The sequence below is a fragment of the Ptychodera flava genome, chromosome 13 (genome assembly GCF_041260155.1).
Source record: "Ptychodera flava strain L36383 chromosome 13, AS_Pfla_20210202, whole genome shotgun sequence".
NCBI classification, from domain to species: domain Eukaryota; kingdom Metazoa; phylum Hemichordata; class Enteropneusta; family Ptychoderidae; genus Ptychodera; species Ptychodera flava.
This window is the reverse complement of record NC_091940.1, coordinates 36,539,388-36,552,049: the sequence shown is the minus strand read 5'-3', so window position 1 is coordinate 36,552,049 and position 12,662 is coordinate 36,539,388. Positions and strand designations below refer to the sequence as shown.

Below are 12,662 nucleotides of genomic sequence, written 5' to 3'. Positions count from 1 at the left end.
TCAAAAGTGAGTGGTTCAATAACCGAGCTGAGTTGTTACAATTTTCTGATCGTGACCGCTCCAAACACTGTAGAGTTCATGAAGCACTTACCCATACTTACTCACTAATACACATCGCACACAAATTTAATCAAAGCAACAAATGCATCGCTAACTTGACTTCAAAAAGTTGAACTGTATCATATTAGATGATGTTGGAGCCCGAAACTGTTGACTTGTTTGTTGCAGTACTCAGAAACACTAAATCATGACATTTAAGGTTAGCCATCTGGGCAGGGGCAAATACCAACCATCAGGCATTCTCTCAAGTGTACTTATTGCCAAGAATGGTACTCTACTTACTGTAGACTATCACATAAATAAGTAAATTGTGATGATAAAAAGAAATCATCTTAATCATTTCATTTCAAATCAAACAGTGCCATCACAAGGTAAAGAAGCCTTTGTTTCTTGAAGAGCAGTGTCAGTTTCTACGAGAAACTATTTATGTTATGTGATGTGTATATGTGTTGGTACTGCACTGTGTATGGTGCACATCCCAAACACTATCATTTACAGAAATGTAAAACATCTTGTAATGTGAGAGATGTGTTTGTCACTGGTGAAACTAATACCTAGTCACTAGTGCAAACAATATCAAGTGTGGTTCAAGCAAAGTGATATATATAGTTTACTAACTGTAAACTGTCCAGTTCCCAGATGGTAGATGAATGCGGTCAAACTTATATAAAGTGCTTCAAAGTGTTCACTATGTAATGACACCAATCTGCAAAATACGATTTTTCTTTTCTTGACTTTCAACAGTCTTTGAACAAATGAGTTTGGCGAACAACAATTAATGAATGTCTAAATTACAGACAGAGCTATCAGAACCTTAGTAATCACAATAGATTTCACATCAGAAAGTACCACAGGATCCATTTAATGATTGTCAACTTCATACAAAATCCATCCCTTTCAACATCATGCGTGTCCTTATCCCGTTCATGTCCAACTTTACTTCAAAATACCAAATACCTACACTCCAATGTGCATGATATAGTGAACACTTGAGGCAGGAATGATGGGAAGGGGAAGATGGGAGGCACTTTAAATAGGTACGAGGTGACTGTTGAAAAGTCAAAGTTCATTGAGAGAGTGTAATTCAGAGTTCATCTAGCCAAGTGAAGCAAATGTAAAGGGACAGACAGAAACGTAGGAAGATCGGATTAGAGGGAGCAGGACTCATTTTCCAGCATTAAACAAATTATTGATAATCATAATCATAATAGTTCAAGATTACTTTTTATCTTGGCCGTGCAGCTAAAACTAAATGGTGATGTCAACGTTTGCACAACTGTGGTTCCTGCAGGACATATCAGAGATCAGTGACAGTGGGAAAATACCTCATCCCTACTACTGAAGATTTTAAAATTGCTGAAGTACTATTTGAACAAAGACACAACCCAGGCAACCTGTCAAGTGGGTGTAAGTAGTAGTTGAGTTTATTAACACACTTTAATTCTGAAGGTAAATGCCTGCACCAATTTGCATGGCAACCTGATTTTTCAAAAATATGTTCTATATATGTCAAAGTTCACAACTAAGCTTCTTCTGTATTTCTGATATTTCGCTGAAATTGAAAGAGTCTAGTGATATGGTTATCAAAACTGTACAAACATTTACCAAACAAAGATGTGAATTCATAAGTGGACATTTCCAGGTTATTAAAGTCAAAGGCCAGGAAGCCTTGACTATTATAGAAATAACGGGCGACGCGCTGACCATTAACGTTTATTTGTGGGCAAGGGCGAGAGGAAAGCCAAAAATTAATGGGCGAGGCTTGCCGAGCCCGTTAATTTGGCTTTCCTTGAGCCCGCGCCCACAAATAAACGTTAATGGTCAGAGCGGAGTCTGTTATTTCCATTATATTATCAGCGAACCCAAGAAAACCGTCAAAATTTCCGAAAATTTCAGGAGCGAACGACAACTGGTTGTCTATCAGCATAAATGTGATCGAGGAATGCCAGTGCATGGAGACAGAGAGATTGAAAATCTTTTCTGTTTTCTAGCTTCCTTTACGATTTCTTCAGGTGTAAGTCGATTTAGGAAAGTGATTGAAAGTTTGAGTGGTGTTCAATAATTGTGACTAAATCAGCACGAATTGTATTTAAGTAGGACTGTTCATGATGTCCATTGAAGTTACCGAAATATTTTTGGTGCACTGGGCAGGTTACTGCATTGCAAGTTGTATTTGTCCTTAGCCCTGCGTACGATGCTGTTTGTTCCGCTACAGCTAATCGCCTCGCTCACCACAGCCCTGCACAGACCCGTACGTAGGGTCGGTGACTTCAAATCCATTTTGAAAAAGCCAAATTATTGCCGAAATTCAGCGTTCTTGGGCCCAAGTTGTATCCCTGCCTACCTCAGCTCCTCGATCGCTTCCAAAAATGTCAGTCTTTTATTCACTTCTCGTAAATAACCGTCGATGTCGGCAACTCTCTCGCTAGCCTTGCGTACGATGCTGTGTGTTGGCTGTATCGGCAGTAACTTGGCTTTTTACGTCAAGTCCCAAAATGGATTTGAAGTCACCGACCTTACGTACGGGTCTTTGCAGGGCTGTGGTGAGCGGGGCGATTAGCTGTAGCGGAACACACAGCATCGTACGCAGGGCTATATTTGTCCTGTGCCATTTTCGTCACTTTGTTCAGCAATTTTTTGTATGGGTACACTGTTGAACACTTCGAGAGCAAACTCATGTCTCAAATTGGTTTATGCTACCACTGTATGCACTGTAGGATGTCTGTGTCTGCGTTTACACTTTGCCACCCATGGAGTTACTGCAGCCAGATCAAGTATCAAGTTTGAGGTGAATTACCGAAGTGCTTTGGTAATTACTGATCAAAGTCTCAATATCATCAGCCAAGTTGCTGGGTAATTAGCAAGTTTGGTGTCCGGATAAGTCGTAAAACCACATTAAGACATTGACATCATAATCTCTGTGATAAAAAGTCACATCACGATTGTTATACATGTTTCGTGACTGCAAATCATACAAGATGAGATGAGATATCAAATTAAAATTGCATGAAGTGAAAAAAGTTGCACAGCACAGACTTATAAAGGAAAATAAACAAACAAAGAAGGCTGTATCGGAAACTGACAGTGTTGTATGAAAAACCATCTAACATTGCATTGTTTTGTAAAATTACCATGGAGACATATTCCACCATTATCTTATCACCTACTCAAGTGCGAAAACAAAGAAAGCTTAATTTCTTTGAGGCTTGCAAGCATGGGCAGCATGCTAACAATGTGAAAATTTGAAAAACCTGACAATTTAAATATTCAAATATAGCACATTTAGTGAAATTAAAAGGTTTTGAGTCTATACTCCTGCGGAAGCATCTGCTCAACATTCCCATTTTGTCAAGTTTTATTCAGATAACCATTGCTGACCATTCCCATCATTTGAAATATTCAGCTATTTAAATCATTCATGTTGCAGAGATACGCTTCAGAACTTCACTGTTCATTTCTTTGAGCGTTTCTTTATTCTTCAAAGAGATAGTATTTGCAGGATTAAAAACTGTGTGAATAATAAATGAATCAAGACTACCTGTGTGCCATCAGACTCCAGTAGCCTGGAACTAGTCCTGAAGGTTTGAAGTCCACTGTGTGAATTCTGTGAGCATCAACTTTCTACAGAGGCACAGTTTGGATGAATAATATACTCAAAATATCTATGCACTTTGGCATTTTGAATACTGCATATGGCCCTGAGAAGCAATGAAATATTTTCAACACTTAGAATCTATTTACAGCCATGAAGGGGTTGCTATTAAATCACTTTACAAGTATTAATGGGATGCATTGTGAGTGCTGTTTTGTGGTGTATGAAAAAGGCTATTAAAATGCCATGTTGTATCATGCTATCAACATCACCCTAATGTTTTTGATATAAAATATATCCGTAATCTTTTCCACATTACATTAACGATGGAAGATTACTGGAGTCAAAAACGTACTGTAGGACAAGAACAAGGCCACAGATATAGCCATAGGTACTGAGTATTGTATTATAATTCATATGGTCCAAAATCATACATCGTAATCTGTCCTGACATTTGGTCATTTTTTTGCAGGCATCCTATGTAATGTTCACTGTAACTTTACTTGTTGCTTAATTTTACATAATGTTCCAATTTGCTACAGTAAGAAATCAATTACATATACAAAATGAAAAGATGACTGATTCATAGGACATTTTAGTGATGCATTTTGTAATATAGACACCTCTTTGGAGCTTGAACTCCAGTCACAGCAAATACTTGATCTCATAAAACTGCAAAAGGTTGTTTGTTACTCTTGGTGTGATCAGGATTATGGACAAGTTTCCCCTATCGGTGAATTTTACCTGCAAGATCTTATATCTACCTTCTCCATATCCATCACAGTGACCAGGAAAAGTATCCATGGATGCATCACGTTTCCATTACAGGCATATACTGTGTAAATATATGAAGTAATTATGTTTGCATGATAGCAAAAATACATTGTAATGTTCAGTATCTGCATAAACACAACCCGAAGGGATCATTTTGGAAAAGATGCAAACATTTTGTTTAGATGTATCAAACTAAGAAAAGGTTGGAATAGATGCTGATCATATACCTTGAGCCACGTTCTGGTGTAATGCTATAAGGAGAAGTTATTTGTTCAATAAGTTGCCCCATCATGCCCTGGTACACTTTGTCCAAATATGGGCAACTTGTACATTTATGAACTACTTTCATTCTGGTTGCTAGGTGCATTGTTCTCAGTAAACATTTTATTTGTAAACAAACCTGCATAGGATTCTGAAAACTTTTCTTCATTCTGACTGTTGTGGCAACAGTGAATCTGGTGACATTGGTTGAAATTCCTATTGAAATCCAGTGTATAACCTAAGCATGTTACTGATTTTCCTTGTGTTTTTTGAAAAGGTGAGACAGAAAGTGAACTGAGAGAATAAATTGAGATCGATAGCAATCATGCGATGCTACAAAATGCTCGCCATCACTCAACTTCATGTATATGGTGATTTCATTATGAAATGGTTACAGACTTTACCTAGAGGCGTAGTATTTCTTTCAATCAAACTCAACTGGATCTTGTTTCTATTCAATTCAATGTACGATAATTTACATTACGCAGGTGTCCTTCTTACACCTTGATTTCCACTTCATTCTTTGTTGGTACACATACATTAATTACTTTGCAAGTTCTACTGGCAAACAGATGACGTCATTATGTATATCATGACACTTGGTGACAAGATGCGGCCATAACTCTATCCTGGCTAGAAAATTTCTATAGTGCCAAATGTCCAAAGTTAAACAATGCTCAGTGGCACTTACAGTTACAATGAAAATGTCTCTGGAAGATGTAAGTTTTTTAGCGTCTTTTGAAAATGTTGACATTAGGAGAGGTTTTTATGTACAGGGGTAAAGAGTTTCTAAGGACAGGAGCTGCTGCAGAGAAGGAACGGTGACCATAGGTAGTCAGATTCCATCTAGGTGTGTGCAGAAGACATTTATCAGATGAGCGAAGAACATGTGATGATCGCAGCACAAGATGTTATTAAATTCAAGACAATATGAAGAAACCTATGTAAGGTCAACACAGGAATGTGCATGCCTAACTTCAAAACAATCTGACCAACAGACGAGAAGCCAAATATTAATAGATGACAGACAGATGGACAATGACAGACAATCAGCCTATATGATAAGCTCCCTGTTTCTGCCAGCAGAATTAAAAATTTACATAAATGGCGATAAATTTATGATATCTTACCGATTTCATTCCATAAGGTGTTTTATAAAACCTTTACAGCCGTAACATTTCAAAAGACCCTGCCTAAAAAGACCAAATAAATGAGACAAGACAACTTTTCAAGGTTTACAAGAAACTACATTACAAAAGCCTAGGGTGAATGTTTTTTATTCCACTGTTAATATTATATTTTCACACAAATTTGATTAAATTATTGACCTCGAATGTACCAATATGACAAATAATTGAACTAAATTTAACTGGTGTGCAAGTAAGAAACTAGGCTAAGCCTGGAATTAATCGTTTTAATGTTCTCTCTTGTCACCTTTTGCAATACCCGACTAATAAATTTCCCTCAAATCATAGACAGAAGCCAAGTAAAGGCTATTGAATACAAGCACCTTGAGAGACTTTTCGAACAAGGTCTGATCAAGTCTGACCTTTGCCCTTTGACATTTCTAGCCATCTCTTGTCAAGTCTGACCTACATCCTCTTTCATCTGGATATTACTTTTTTGGGAGAGTCCACACTCATGTCATACACAGCTCAACATACAGAATACAAACTTCGCAGAATTGCTCACTTTGAAGTGGGGTTTTACAACAGTTACTGTAAGAAGCCATTTTTGATATTTTATTATAATATGAAACTTTTAATTACAAACTGTTTTGAGAAAAAATGAAATCCTTTCTGTGTGACAAACATATTTCAGATTTGAGCATTTTCCACAGCTACATATTTTGCACATGCATGAGAATATTTCCTGAGAATTGATTGAAAATCATACTGTCACTTCAAGCTATAGACAATTATGCACTTTACTCTTGCAGATTTCATCTCCTTAGGAATTCAGTGCGGCCAATTCATCTGTGTATGCTTTTAGCACAAGGGTTTTAGTTTGGCATGAATGCATATTTATCTGCTGCATCAATTCAAATCAAGTGTACGCAGTTTAATCATCATGATATATCACAGCACTGCTGGCAATATTTGGCTAAGTGACATTTCTGGACAATTATAATTCCAAAGATTACTTAGAATTCTACACACACACACAAACACTGCAATCTCTGAAAACATGTCCGACAGCTGGATTAGTTCCTAATCTTATCACAAGCCAGATTGAAGCTTAATAAATGAATTTATTGGTTTTGAAAATGAAAGTACATAAAGAAAGGAACTGAGTAACAGTTTAAGCTCATTGACAGATTCTGAATAGATTTCTCCACAGAAACAGAAAATCTTAGTGTAGTGTAGTGACCCCCAGTCTGCTTCCAAGCTACAACCATAAAGTGGGGTGTTACTCTTTTGCCACGAATATCAAACTTATTATTTCATAATCTGTTATTAAAGGGACGCAAATAGCAATAAGCCATTCATAGTTGAAATTATGAGCAACACTTGCCCCAGTCTCACATATTTCTGCAGTGAAGCAAAACATGAGAAGACCACACAAGGGGCTATTGCACTTTGTTAGGTTCAAGCCTTGGTGTCTTGACATTTGATGGTGAAAAATACATTCAGAGTATTTGCTTTCAATATGTGTTATTTCTAGAGCTTTGCAAAGTCAAATAATTTCATTGTGTCAGTTGTTGAAATTCAGGTTCAACACTTGCTGCATTGAAAGGGATAAATAACTGAAAACATAAATGACACATTTTTAAGCAGTGTAAAAGAGATAATTAGATCTCAAAGGTCTTAAAGTACAATGATGTTCATTTTGTTTGGTTATTTTTGGATATTATTTGTTCTGGATGAATGCATGGATGAGTTGTCAGATTGTCACTTCACCTTCCCTTCATTTCAAGAACTGCGACCTGGTGAAAACATTTTTTGACAACTTTTCTGTTTTTTACATTTTTTCTGCTTGGTGAGTCCCCTAAAACAAATTTGAATAATTTTTTCTCGATGTGAAATCTGAAATATGTTATCCTTAGGGACCTATATCTTACATATCAAAGCTGTTTGACAGGCAGTTTTGAAGAAGATTGCCTTAAAAATACAAATTTGCATATTTTATCATTTGAACAAATCTAAATAAGGTTATCTCTAGGGACCTACATACCAAATAAAAGCTGCCAGAACAGCCATTAATAAGATTTTGCCCCAAAATAGCAAAATTAGCCTTAAAAATACAAATATGCATATTTCATCACAATTTGAAAAAATCTGATAAAGGTTGTCCCTTGGAACCTGTACACCATATATTAAAGGAATAAGAATGGTAATTTTGAAGGAAAAGCTTTGAATGTAAAAAAGTTGATGGATGCTGGTAGACAGACACTTAACGATGGGACAGTGGATGACAACACACAACGATCTAATTGATAAGCTCTGCGTTGCTGACAACAAAGCTAAAAATATGATTAAAGCAAATTAGTGTAACATATGTTGATATACCTGGTATGTAAAGTCTGTTCTTGATATAGCTTTGTCCTCATTGCAAACGTTACAGCATCCTGTCCACTGAAACAACTTGTAATCTTGAATGTATTTGGGAGATCAACATGAAAAGGCTGATTAATTAAACAAACTTAACTAACATCTGTTGCTGTCAATACAATCTCAAATACACAGTACATTTGGCAAAACAGAAGGTCCTCTGAGAAAGGAGGGACTGCTATCAAAACTTTGTGTGGTAGAATACAGAGTTCATCCTGTCCATCACGCAAGATATTTAATCCTGTCCAACAAACTCCTCACATAGTAATTTCTTAATTTGACTTCTAAAAAAGCACTTTAAGGTGAGTGGAAAGACAAACTGTCTTGAATTCTTAAATAGACAATGATGTATTTATCCATACATACATACAAACATGAAGATAAGATATCCTGGGGGAGGGCAGGGGGACTGGAAACTATTGAAAAAAGGTTCCCAGTGGACATCATCAACAGAAAGACATCAGCTAGAGATAGCTTAACAAAAACGAAAGAAAACAAACCCACCAGAAGGTACTTTCTGGAAAGAATTTTTTCATTTTTCAGCTAGCCCTTTGGGTGCAATTTTTAGGGTGGATTAGATTTTCAGTGCTTCTTAGGACAAGTTGTGGTGAGAGCTACATTACAAGTACCATGTGTAAACATTGTAAATACTGTACATAATGTACACATTTTCTGTCCCTATTTATATCTATGGCCATTTGTAGAAGATTCTTTGTTTGCCGTCCTTGGATTTTTGAAAAACCTACCAGCCAGCAGGGAAAAAAACACACACAGACAAAAAACACAAGTGTATTAACAAGCTCACAGTTTCAGTCGGTTTCTTTTCAAAAAAAATATTTTTATTTGTAATAGTATTAACATTGTCTTTGCTTTGTTAAGTTTATCAGAAAACCTATCAGCACACGGACATCAAGTAAAGAATTTTATTTAAAGCACCCAATGCAAAACCTTTTTCATGTAGTAAAGAGTTTATACATTGGCTGTGAAACAAGTAATTCCTTAAGGTAATATGCACCTCGAAAGTGAAAGACTTAAACTTTTGCTCAAACTTTCCTCAGTGAAACTTTTAACCATTCTCTTACCAAAGCAAGAATAAAAATCAGGGGTCACCGTGCAAACTTTGGTACTAGAGAGACAAATAACTTGTGATTTCTCGATATTTGAAATCCAAAATGGCCGCCATCCCTGTGTTAACTCTATGAGAAAAAATAAAATTTTCGATTTTCGAAAAACTAAGACAGTGAAAACTTTTCTTTCGCCAAGAGCTTCAAAATGAGCCCCCACAAGTGGTAGGTCAGAAGAAAATTGATAAAATTTGAAGGCCTGAATTTCTGTCCCCGAGGTGCGTTCTACCTTAAAGGAGTGCAAAAAAAGATTTGCCAAAATTCAGAACATAAAAAAAATAATATCCAGTAGATCAGGTTAAAGTAATACCATCTCATCAACCTCCTATACCTCCCCTAGAATATCAAATGATCCATCCCTTACTAATGGCAACAAAGGTGCACTATGGCTCACACTAGACAGTTATCATGCTCAATATGTGGACCATTTCCTACCTACTGAACATCTCCTCTTGGCACTCAATGAATCATGATAAAAGCCATCAGCTTTATACCATTAGGTCAACCTCATACATGATGTACATGAATATCTTCACCCCAACATGAACCTTGTGAAGATCCATCCACCCATTTTACAACCATAGGGGTGTTAAAATGTCTGACTGTGAATGAGTTACAGTTTACAGTCTGCACACTATTGGGTCAACTCCCCCATATCAAATGGTTCATCCCTAAAGTTGCCAGTCTCTGATCACTCTTGAGTCAAAAGACAAAGTACCAATCTATGTATGAGATTTTTTGATCTTCAAGCAATTGGTTAGTTCCAATCTTTGTCACAAACTGGAAACATTCAGTCTGTCTCAGCATCATCAACTTATCATTGATGTCTGGAAGTGAGTCAGGTGTGTACAAATGAGATCAAGTGCACAGTGGAGATGCATCCATTGCCTTGAATTAGAAACTATTATCAGAATCAAACTTTGAACAGATCTAAGACTAATGACCTAATTGGTATGACCCTCTTTAAATCTATTATTACACGTAATTGGTCCGGTCATGGTAAATTTAATGGGTGAAACCAATGAAAACGTGAGAAATGTATAAATAATTGAAAATTTAGGCCTGATACTGATGGCTTCTATTGGCATTGAGTATGCAGCTAGTCAATGCCAACGCTGCATGACTCAGGCAGCATTATGAATTTTTCTGAACGTAGCCTTTGACTCCAATTAACAGCCACCATGTAAACACTGTGCATGACAATCAATCCATGTCAAAGAATTTAAAGATCTAATTAGATATTCATACACAGAAGTTAAATGTATTTTTAACACAAAGATGACACTGGCAGGGTGATTCCAATATTAACTACTATCAATACTGTAGTTGCCAATGTTTCTAATGACCAGAGATAATGTTGCTCCATCTGAATTTCAATATGGGCAATATGAGCTTTGACACATTATACTTACATTTCAGCTACTGGAGAATTAAAATATCCATGTGAAACATTGTTCAGTAATTGTTTGATAGATCTTCTTTTTCAAAAAGGACTTGTGCTGTATGATATCTTAAATCACTACACTTATCTTATGACACAATTTCAACGTTATATCACTACTTACATTTAAATACTCATTCAGTTTTACTTCATTTCCTGTTTAGAAACAAAGTTTTCATTAAAAAGGCTTTGCCTTTACCCTTTTTTCACAATGAGCATACCAGCATTCAACTTTTCTTATTTGTACTTATATTGTGAAAAGCAAACTTTGGATGAATGTTCAAGTTGAAAGTAACATGCGGATCATAAAAACAACTACTGGTATATATCTATTATTATAATATGCAACATGCTCATTTTGTGTCGCGATTCGCCGGAATATGTCATGTGACGAGAAAATAGATACGTTTTGTCCCCACGGAATCGACAAAAGTGACGTCAGAGGGTAATTTTTGAAAGACTGTTTCCCTAAGGAAAGAGTTTTGACCAAATTTGGAAAAGTGCCCGGTCACGTGACCTTAGTGTCGTCTGCAGCTTTGAAACAATGGCGGTGACTCATGATATGCGCCCGGGATGAGCGATTAGCTGCTCTCTGTGAAACAGATATAAAAATTTTCATTCCAATAGCGTAGGAACTTGAACAGCTAGTCGACGAAAAAGATTCAAGTGCAACCAAGGATGCTTAGAATGGTGTTTGGAAGAAAGTGGTACCATGTTCTACTGTAACCTCTGTGGAAATATCGCCAAGTAAACTTGTCATAATGTATTGTTGCGTTGCAAAATATCAAAACACATTAAAGATTATAACATAATATAACATGAGCGTGTGGTGTGTTTTAAACACCTGTAATCTGGTCTTTAATCGGGCTATAGCGCCCGTCTATTACCTCTCGTGGCCGTGTGTTACCAGAAACACATCGCTATACCCCTCGGCCTACGGCCTCTGGGAAAAGCAATGTGTTTCTGGTAACACACAGCCCCTCGGGGTAATAGACGGGCGCTATAGCCCTCATGACCAGGCAATAGGTGTTTACTAGGTAGTGCAAGAACACTGATCAGCCAGCATTTGGATGTCTAGACAGAAACGGCAACTATAGCAACAGAGGGGCATTGACTGATCTATCACCTTGAAAAAACATGATTCTAAAAGTAAAGTAACATTAAGAGCCACACATGAAAGTAATCTATTAAACTTCAACGAGCCAGAGACAGTAACTTACGGCCTTTATAGACATCAATATTACTGCTGACATCTCAGTCAATAATCAACCATGCTGATATTGCCAGTTTATATGACTTTGAGCAGGTCAATACTTGCCGAGGTTTGAGGTGATTGAGTATACTGTGATGAACTAACTAACATCTTCTCACTTGATGTAACCATTTCAAAACACTTGGCACAAAGGGAAATGTATGAACAAGTGTCATATAGCTATAGGGAACATCAAAGTGAAATATTAAATACAATTTCATATTTGTCCAAGGTATAGCACCTGTCCAAGAATTTGAAAATTATTTTTCATCGTACAGTAAGTACTGTGCAGAAAAACTGTTGGTAAATTGTTGAATATGAGTGAATGATACAAATATAAGTAACGTATGATTGATTGTTCATTCTTTTAAAAAATTTGCCCACCAATTATATGCTTCACAATTACAAACCTCCACTCATTACTGTGAAAAAACAGCAGAGAATCAGTAGATAGATTGTCAATCCTTCCTCCTCAGTTAAAGATACGCCAAAGGTAGCATTCTGTTGTGGTATAGAAATTCATGCAGGAAACACATAAAACTTTTAAGATCTTAACTGAAATCATGCAGTGATATTATGAAAAACACGTACACCAACCATTTCTGCA

General features: G+C 36.6%; 1 protein-coding gene across 6 annotated transcripts in view; it reads right to left on the bottom strand.

Annotated features, from left to right (window-relative positions):
- LOC139148327 (adenylate cyclase type 2-like) overlaps positions 1 to 12,662 on the bottom strand; it is a 158,831-nt gene that overhangs the window by 69,377 nt on the left and 76,792 nt on the right. The window contains exon 3 of one of the 6 annotated variants that reach the window (XM_070719713.1): positions 3,599 to 3,758. The exons of 4 other annotated variants lie outside the window; for them this stretch is intronic. The gene's annotated coding sequence lies outside the window, so the exon portion shown is untranslated. Of the gene's footprint in view, positions 1 to 3,598; positions 3,759 to 12,662 lie in introns of those variants that run through there. One more of the 6 variants, XM_070719709.1, reaches the window with a different exon arrangement.